Source organism: Dermacentor andersoni, chromosome 6 (genome assembly GCF_023375885.2).
Source record: "Dermacentor andersoni chromosome 6, qqDerAnde1_hic_scaffold, whole genome shotgun sequence".
Lineage (NCBI taxonomy): Eukaryota > Metazoa > Arthropoda > Arachnida > Ixodida > Ixodidae > Dermacentor > Dermacentor andersoni.
Window position 1 is genome coordinate 168,555,247 of NC_092819.1, and position 10,282 is coordinate 168,565,528.

A 10,282-nucleotide genomic window follows, 5' to 3' on the forward strand; every position below is an offset into this window, starting at 1 on the left:
GGCTGCTGAGCACGAGGTCGCGGGATCGAATCCCGGCCACGGCGGCCGCACTTCGATGGGGGCGAATTGCGAAAAAACCCGTGTACTTAGATTTAGGTGCACGTTAAAGAACCCCAGGTGGTCAAAATTTCCGGAGTCCTCCACTACGGCGTGCCTCATAATCAGAAAGTGGTTTTGGCACGAGAAACCCAATAATTTTTTTTTTAATCCTTCGCTTTGACTGCACCGCTTTGTTGTCGCTTTTCGGTTGTGACGTGGAGAGGGCACTGTCGCTTTAATATAGCGCACGTGTCTTCAGTGCTGTCGTTCTTTCTATAGAAGCGTTTGGACACGTCATCAGTTTGGACGCACGCTCGAAGTAAGCTGTACACTTTTCTGGAATGTATTTCCTGACCAATGCTTCGTCGAAGAAGTTCGATGACGCATGTACAAAGACGAAAGACGTATAGGGGATTGGGTGGCACTCATTCTGGCCGATTGCTGGCGGCGCTGCCACCGAGTTCTTTGTTCTTCGTTTGTTTCGCGATGAAAGCTCACAAATTAAACTCGTAAGCGCTCGTTCGCCGAGTTCGCTTTTTTGCGCCGGGCGATAGCGTTTAACATTTGTTGGCCGTTGAAAAGTGGTTACCACAGAAAAATAAAATAGTACAGGTGTCAATATATATTCTTAGCAGCAACATAGGCAGAAAAAATGTCCGTTGGTCGAATGATAACAAGGGCCATCAAAAGCAGAGTGTTCTGTTTGCACGCGCCTTATCACACGAGCGTCTCGTGCCCATGCAACGTATATTGTCGGAACATAAGCTTTATTGCCTATTTCCTTGTTTCCGTTTGTATGAAAAAACCTTAAGAGTCGTTAAACATTTCGTTGTTTCGCTTGGACACCGCCTCTTTGTAACAGCTCCGATTACTTCGTTGACAAAGGGGAGGGGGGTAGACGGTGGCGACAAGCGTTATGTACTGCGTAGTTTATTTCTTACCGCAGCTCCGGCGGCATGTTTACAGTATTATAATCACACGCCGGCATCTCTACAGTACATTTCCCTACTCTGTTTCCCTGAACTGCGAACTGCCGTACTGCAGGTGCAGTTGGATGCCTGCACACACACATCTCAAAAATTTCCTCCTTTTGTAGCTTGATATATATGGGGGTGGACGGGAAGCACTAAGTCTATTATTTATTTATTTAGTTTATTTATTTACCCTCAGGGCCTTTCGGCACTAGATATGGGGAGTGGATTATGCAACAAATAAAAAGAAAATAAATTATGAGCTTATACACAATATTTGTTAATTATAGAATGTTAGCTGAAATTATGATAAATACAGTAACAGAACACGACATTTAAATGTAACATTAAACGAGAAAAAAGGAAAACGCCAACACAAGTTCGTACTTATGTTTGCTATTAAACAGTGTTAGCTGGTGCTTTTCGAAAATTGTCAATGTTATTAATCGAAACAATGTAAGAAGGACGTTCATCCAATCTTTTGACGTATACGTGGCAAAAATGAGTGTAAAAATATGTCATGTTACGTTGACCAATTCTAACTTTATGCTGATGATCAGTATGGTGAGATAACTAATGCGGTCGTGACATGAATTTTGGATGAAGAGTTGGGCGGTGATACAGCTTTTGAAAAACTGAAACGCGGGGAATTTTCGGCGTGTTGCTATCGGTTGAAGACCAAGATTCGATTTCGTTTAAGATACGCTAGCACCACGGTTGTAGTCCCAAAGAATAAAACGAGTGCCGTTGTTTTGTATCATTAGTTCAAGGGAATGTGCTAGGTTTTCGTGAAAGGGGTCCCATAAAGCTGTAGCGTATCTATATAATATACTGTTCACGTTTCGTTTTTTTTTTTGTCAGTGGTTTCGACAACGCTTCGCGTGTCGAAACAAATACTTCTTCTCGCCTCTTTCCTGTAAGAGAGAAAAATGATTGTTATGAATAGCTGCTCTCTACAAAAAATGTCATAATACGAAAAACAAAAAAAAACGATTCATGCTAGTTGGGAGAAAGGTCAGATAGAAATGCGATGCGAGTGTTTGGAGGAGGACGCCATGCTTCTTTCGTTGCACTGCTCTTCAGGAGACGCAGTGCTATCCTTTAGGTATACTTCGAAGCGTCGAAGTGCTGGGAAAAAATGGTATTTGAAAGTTCGACGACGCACACGATGTTCGCAGCATTATTTTACATTGTGGCAACATTGTTACCGCTGGGACACAAAGGACTAACCAAACTCCCCACCTAGGCATTGAATGCATCAGCAATCGTGTTTTTTTTTTTTTTGTCGAACTTCCTGCCTCTCAACGTTTCCGGCAGGGAACGAAATGCCTAAACAAATTTAAAGCCTGTCTACTTAAAAACCGCCCACGTGATCACAGCGCGGCTGTCACACCGCTGCAATCACGTACAGTGGGACGCCGCCGTTTTGCTCCTGCTGTCAGTCCGTGCTGCGCGAGTTTCGAATTATAGCCGTGTGCGCACCTCGAGTGGAAATCGCTAACGCACCCTCGATTGTTGAAGATCCGGTGCGTTGCAGCCATTTTGTTATGTTGCACTTTGAGAGGTCGCTCTCTCCGTGGGTTCTTTCGTTCGTTAAAGCCGTCGGTCGTCGTGGATTTAACACGTCCTTTGTCATTTCAAGCACTTTCAGCCAAAAGTATGAACAAGTTCTCGAGTTAGACTTTTTGAATCCGTTTACAAAAATAGACTCTGGTGACCCCCGTAGAGGGTTCTTACCGCGTGCAGAACATATGCTCGTATATTTCAGGCAGTTAGGTTACCGTTGGAAGGAATTTTATTTTTAGTCTTACCATACAGAAAGACGTACGTCTGTAGCCGTGTGCAGGCATCTCAAGAGGTTTTGAAGTGGTTCTGTGTTTGGTGGGTGTTAGGGATAACTTCGGCGAGAAAGAGAGCACAGTCCAAACACAATGCGATACAGCAATAAGGAAGCCTGATAGATCGTAATTCAGCAGAAAGACTTTAAAGTAGAGAAAGCAGAAGAAAATATTCATATTGTAACTCGCAACGGTGACGCAACAGCATGATGGTCACAACAATAAAGGTCGCTTTATTCTAGCATTTGATTATATAGGCGCGGGACTGTCCGCCGAGAGTGTATGGGCATTAGATGCTCAGCCATGCTACGGTAGCCTTGTCGCATACAGCCCATACAACCCACAGAAGCCGCGCACTCTCGGCTTGGATTCAATAAGATCACTTCACCTACCGTGATTCCCCACGCGTCGCGGAATCGCTTTGATTGCTCCTGTCGCACTGCTTGCTCGTAATTGCTCGTGTCACGTGGCACAACTCACAGGGTGCTCTTACGAGAGATCATCCCGTTTTACCCGAATTTCTGCCCCAAAACACCGAACAAAACAATTACCGATTGGCGTAATGTTGAGACACCGGTGACTAGTTGATCAATCACGCTCCAAGGATGGACCGATGGCCTTCATGAAAAGATTAAAACATACAGAAGCTGCGAGCCTGCTATCGAATTTCACGTCATCCACCCTTGGAAAGCGAGGTATTGGATCCTCCGTCTCTGGCGCAAGATCAAACGCAACATGTTCCTTCCGAAACGCATCTCGCAACCGAATGACACCATTGCACAATATTCTCACCATAGCACACGTGAGAAATGGCATTTCGTATGTGATGATCTGAACAATACTTTACAACTTTGCGAAACGTGTCACATAGCTTGCGAACTAATTGGCCCCTCAGAATCGTTGACTGCCACTACCGCAGAATTCAGCAGCAAGATCATCCTGTTGTAGTATGCGTCCAATACGGAAATTTTTGATGCACTTTGTAACAAACTTGTCGCAGCCGCAGACACTTCTATTCCGGATATGTTGGGGCCTCTGCGTCCCATTTAGACGGCGATGTAACGCTTGCAGAGCTCAATCAGGCAATAGCCGCTGCCTGAACAAACACGGCCACATCACCGTGAGCCGCCTCCACAATCACTCCGAATCAGACTAACAGCACGTTCACTACCTAGCACGGGAAACCGTATGACACCGATAACCTGCGGCCTATTTCTCTCACATCAGGCGCGCACAAGCTCCTAGAAGACATAATCTTTAGTGTATTTAACCACCATCTCCGGGAATTCCACCAGCTATGCTCACGACTATTCGGCTATTCGCGACTCATCTGCAACTCGAGATGTGCTGCTCAAATTTTCCGAAGAAATCCAGCATTCCTGCACGGCCCAACTTAGAGCCACACTTGCTTCTTATGTGAAGAAGGCATTACAGTACACAACCCATGACAACGTGCAGGACGAACTACAACGGTATACTGGATACAATGGGACACGTACGTGCAATAATATCCGTGACATAATGGGAAAAAAGAGGTGAGGTGTGCAGACAGGTCACAAGAGTAGAGAAGTGGACAACACGAACGCCGACTATCAACTAAAGGGAACATTGAGGCGAAAAAAGAAAGAAGACACCAAACTCATCTGCGCAAGCTCTGGAATAGTATCGCCACGTGTAAGTCGGATACATGTGCCGGTCTACGGGAGAGATAACTGTTACGGCACTAACCAGTTACATTAAGTTATACCGCGTCTTATGGTAGAGGCATGACATATCTATAATGGTGGAAGTGCGTGCATGAGTCAGCCTTCGATTACTTTACAAAAGGAAGAGATTAAGTGCCTTAACAGTTATCTCTCAGGTAGGCCGGCACATGTACTCGACTGACACGTGGTGATACCATTCCAGAGCTTGCGCAGATGCGTTTTGTGCCTTCTTTTTTTTTCGCCTCAGTGCTCCCTTCAGTTGACAGTCGGCGTTCGCGTTGTTCACTTCCCTACTCTTGTGTCCTTTCTGCCCGCCTCACCTCTTCTTTGCATAATGAATCTTTACCAACTAGCTCAGCTTTCTGTCGTTCTAAATAATCCGTGACATCGTTCGTGCTCCGGCTACGAGCATTGTCGGCGCTATTCCCGCCTCCCCCTTCCCCCCCGCCATTCCATCATCCTAAGAGTGGAATACCTCAAGTCTCGGTATTACATCTTAAATATTTATTTTTGCCGCGTGTAAGTTGCATTGCACACATCGGTCGATATGCTACATTGATTAGGAAAACTGTGCCGATGCTATTACGATGTGGATGAGCACATCGGGATAGGTACCACCGCTAAACTCTTTACTTTCATATTTGAAATCTGCCCAGATGAGATTAGTCATGTGTGGCAACAAAACAAGCTGTCTCAGCCGTAATCCAGAGTAGATAAAAGCGTGAGATGACTACCGGCAAAGCATATTGGTTGGAGGAATTACGACGATTATTCTCAACCACTCACAACCATACGCGGCGCGCCGGACGCTGGCGGCCTGGACACTACACGTGGCGCCTTCTCTCGAATGAGGCGGCGTATTACTCGCGCCGTGGAACACACGGACCGCTGGCATTGATAAGAGCGCAGGCAACCAGAAGATGGCAAGTGTATGGTGCACTTTGTCTGACTTTTGAACGTCGCTATTGGATATGACCAATTAAGCCTTAATGTATAATGGGTTACAACTTCAGTGATATTGTGAACAAGCATTATTAAGAAATTCAGAGCAATATTTTGCTTCCAATCGGGAGTTATTCTGTTCCTTTGTTTTAGATCTATGGCAATGTTGTAATTTGTAATTTAAAACAGAACAGTTCCTCATACAAAGCGATAGCTGCAATACTAAGTTGGTCGTGGCCCTGTTGTTGTCTCGGGATTTTTTTTACTCTCAACGCAACATGAATGACCTGAGACCTGAGCACAAGCAGTATCTTTCACGACGCGAAATCATCGGCGACGATCTGTCCGTGCCATTGCTCCAGGACTATACACAGTGTACAAGTAAGGCAACCGTGCGTACAGTTTAGTGAATCCGGGAGACCACAGTGCTGAGCCACGTGACCGCTCTTGTACTAATTACGCCGCGCTCATCTTTGAAGTGGCCGACAGACCAGGCCATAGGTGGCAGCACCATCGTCGCCATATTGTGGATGGTCAATCGGCTGCGCGCATTGAAATATACATAGGTGGCGGCGCTTTGCTGTGCGCGATTTGAGCTCATTTTTTTTTGAAACGCACCGACTGCAATCAAGGTTTACTGTATTGCATTCCCATGCGACACTTTTGTACGAAACACACAAAAAATACCAACTATGCGTGGACAGAGAGCAAAACACAGTTTGCTCTAGGACATCAATGGTACCTTTTGTTTGAGTTTGGCTCGCGTTTTGCCCATTCTGCTTTTCGCTACCATTACGCGAGTGAAATTTCTGCTAGTCGGTTATAAAAATGCCTGTATTCCTGAGCAATGGTGTTAAATTGTCAAGTTCTTACATCTCTACTTCACCACTTGTGTGTCACATAACTGCCTTTTACTGCTATTTCATCTTTTACCAGAACCAGATGCGTAATTACGGGACTGAGCGCGCTATGGTAGGTTCACCACGTGGCTTCACAAAGTTTTTTTTTTTTTTTTTGCGCGCAAGCATTTGAAAGATATTATTTTAGCCACAAGCTTGCTTTTGAATAATTATTTGCATGAGAATGATGCGAACAATATCACATAATTTTAAGTGCAAGCCTTATTCCGTTGTTTTCTTTCTTTGTGAAAATAATGGCCGTTATCATGCGTCAAGCTAACAACACCACGCTACAGAGCTCACATTAGCCTCAGGCAACGTAGTTTTAAGGCGACATGTGTCTAGCGACTGAAATATTACGCATGATGATCTTGTAATGCTCTATTTGCCATTTCCTTTTGTAGCAGCAAAGCTGCAAAATGCACTTGCACCCTCTGAAACAACCCTCTAAAACAACCCAGGATTGTCTCATAACCACTAAACAGAATTATGCAATCATATGAGTCAGGTGCACTCTATCCTCCAAAATCAAAACCGCGCTTAAGATTTTCTTTCCTGCTGCTGTGTTGCCTCAGGCAACCTTCTTCGTGTTTCATGGTATAGTAAAGATTGCGGAATAATCAACACAATGCTACAAGGAATCCCTAAGGCACTGCGTTCAGGTATTCTAGCAGCATTTCATTTTATTTCATTCATTTCATTTATTGATACTGTGAATTCCATCAGGGATTGTAACAGGAAGGGCTGTATGTGATAAATAGGAACATGGTATAAGGTGTTACTAAACTTTATACAATAAAAAACTTGGGCATATAACAATTTGATTACGTGATTATACAAGAGAATAAATAGAACGGAGAGGTTATGACAACAATAATTGCAGTTGCAGAAACCAGTTACAGGGTCAGTATTGAGGTAATAACAGTCACGCAACATTCAAGGTTACAATAATGCCAACAAGAAAAGAAATGTATTGCATCATTGCCGTAATTATAGTCAAGCACAAACACCGTTAAAATAACAAGGCAACAAGGAACTACGTAAATAATGAGAAGAATTATTGCTGCAATGCGTATAGTTGACCCGCAGTCAGGGTACCAAACGTATCTAAGGATGAGCTGTCAGTGATACATGTGTTAAGATTATTCCATTCGCGTGTCGCCCTTGGAAAAATGAGTATTTCAAAATATAAGTGCGGAATGAAAATTCGCTTAATGTGTGTGTGTGTTTATGACGAGTTAATCTATTCGAGGACGTTGATATGTATTTCATAATGGGCAGTTTAAGTTTATTGTGTATTAACTGATAAATGATTTTTAGTCTACCAAGCTTGGCTCTGTTATGCACTGTTAGAAGTTCTGCCCGTTTCAGAATTGCTGTTGGTGAGTCTGTGATGGAGTGTTTATTATATAAGTATCTCAGCGCTTTTCGTTGTACCCCTTCAAGTTTTTTAATCAGCTTGTTAGTAAACGGGAACCAAACGGTGTTGGCGTACTCTAGAACCGGTCTTATAAGTGTTTTATATGTGAGTAACTTTGTTTCAGATGGTGCTAGTTTAAGGCGTCTGTTAATGAAGAATATCTGTCTTATTGCGGTTGATGAGATACTGCTAACGTGAGAATCCCACCTGAAGTCAGATGTTATTGTCACACCAAAGTACTTATGCTCATGAGCAGATGCAAGAGGAATGTTGTTAAGGGTGTACTGGAAGGCTGATGTATGTTTTTTTCTGATTATAGATAATAAAACATTTTAGATTGATATCCATCTGCCAGTCCTTGAACCACTGGGAAGCTGCTGTTATGGCGTTATTTAAAGTTCTATGGTCATCAAGGCAGTTAATTTCCTGGAAAAGAACGCAGTCATCTGCAAAACGTTTGATATTCTGTGAAGCATATGCTGGTAAGTCATTCATAAAGATTAAGAATAATACTGGGGCTAAGACACTTCCTTGGGGTACTCCTGTTGTAACCTTAGTTGTCGCGGACCTCTCGTTGTTAATTTCAACAAATTGTGTGCGATTACTAAGATAGTTTTTAATCCAATCAAGGATAGGGCCGCTTCCCAAAGTTAGTTCTAGTTTCGCAAGAAGTTTAGTGTGTGACACGCGGTCAAATGCCTTCGAAAAGTCTAAAAATATGAGGTCCATTTGTTTCTGGTTATCAATGCTCTTGGATATGTCATGTGTTAATTCAATTAATTGCGTAATAGTAGAAAGGCCTTTACGAAAGCCGTGCTGACAAGGGGTTAAGATATCATTTACTTCTAGATAAGCATTTACGTGTTTTAAGATAATATGTTCTAATAACTTGCATACTGTGCTGGTTAATGATATGGGTCTGTAGTTTGAAGGATCAGATTTATATTCTTATTTGTGTATTGGTGTTATTTTGGCAGTTTTCCATTCCGTACGAAGGGTACAGGTGGATAGTGATTTGGTAAAAAGGAGGATTAGGAATTTTGCCATCCACTCGGCATATCGATGAAGGAATATGTTCGGGATGTTATCTGGCCCGGGTCCTTTTTTTTGCGTCTAGATTTAGTAAAAGATTTAGTACTCCTGTTTCTGTTAGAATTAATGTTTCCATCTTTACACCAGTGCCGGAGGTTATTCCTGGTAGTTCTCCGTTATCAGATGTAAAAATAGTGCAGAAATAATTATTCAAAGAAGTCGCAGCGTTATTGTTATCCGCAGAAGATGTCGGTCTTTCATCTCGTTTTTTATAGTTTAAATAACGCCAGAATTTTTCGGGAACATTCTTTATAAAGTTAGGAAGTGTGATTTGGCCTTCTTAATTTTTGTTTTCAAATCGTCTACGGCGTAAGTTAATTGTTGAGCAGTTCGTTGTGAGGGATGGGATTTTTTGTTTCTTCTGATTCGGCGAACTTTCCATTTTGCATGAAAAACGGTCCGAGTTATCCAGGGGTTATGTTTATGAGTTTATTAAGTTTTCAAGGGGACGTAGTTACTGATGCAATATGACACAACGGACTTAAATTCGTGCCATAAAATTTCCATGTCTGTGTTTCCATCATATGCGAGTTGATTGAATGACGATAGTTGAAATGACGGTGTATCAGTGATGCTTGTATCGTCAGCTCTGCTGTAGTCATTATACGTTTTTGTTGGTTGTGAAGAGGGTAGCGAATCTTGATACAGCACCTCACACAATACTAGTTTGTGATCTGACAAGCCGGTTGAGACTTCGAATTTAGCGTTATGGATGGGGAAATGATTGCTTAAAAATACGAGGTCTAAAATGTTCGAGCTGGATCCTTGTACACGCGTGGGTTCAGTTATTATCTGGGTTAGGTTGAAAGAAAGCATAATGTCGAAAAGAATACCTGCGCAAGGTGAACGGTGATGCAGTGTGTGCCAGTTGATATCAGGGAGATTAAAGTCGCCTAGTAATATGAGCTTGGTCCCCTTCACATGCTGCTGCATATACACGTGCAATGATTGCAATACATTCATATCAGTATGAGGACTACGGCAAATGCATCCAACTATGAAGGTGGTGTTGGCAAAGCAAAGTTCGCAAAATACAGCTTCAACCCCCTCAACGTCAGGTAACTTAACGTACGGAATTTCCCTTTTTATCAAGGGAGGGAGGGAAGAGAAAAGTAGAAGGCAGGGAGGTTAACCAGAATAACGTCCGGTTGGCTACCCTACACCGGGGGAATGGGAAAGGGGAAAACAAAGATCACAGGGAGAGAGAGGAGGGAAGGAAAGAAGGAAATTGCGGCGAGTTCGCTGACGCGTGTGGTCTTACAGAAAATGCATGCACCACCTCGTACTGGCCGATCTTTGCGAATAATTACGTAGTTTGGGGGAGTAATTTCGAAGTCTTTGACTTCTTTGGTTAGCCAAGTTTCTGTTATGCCTA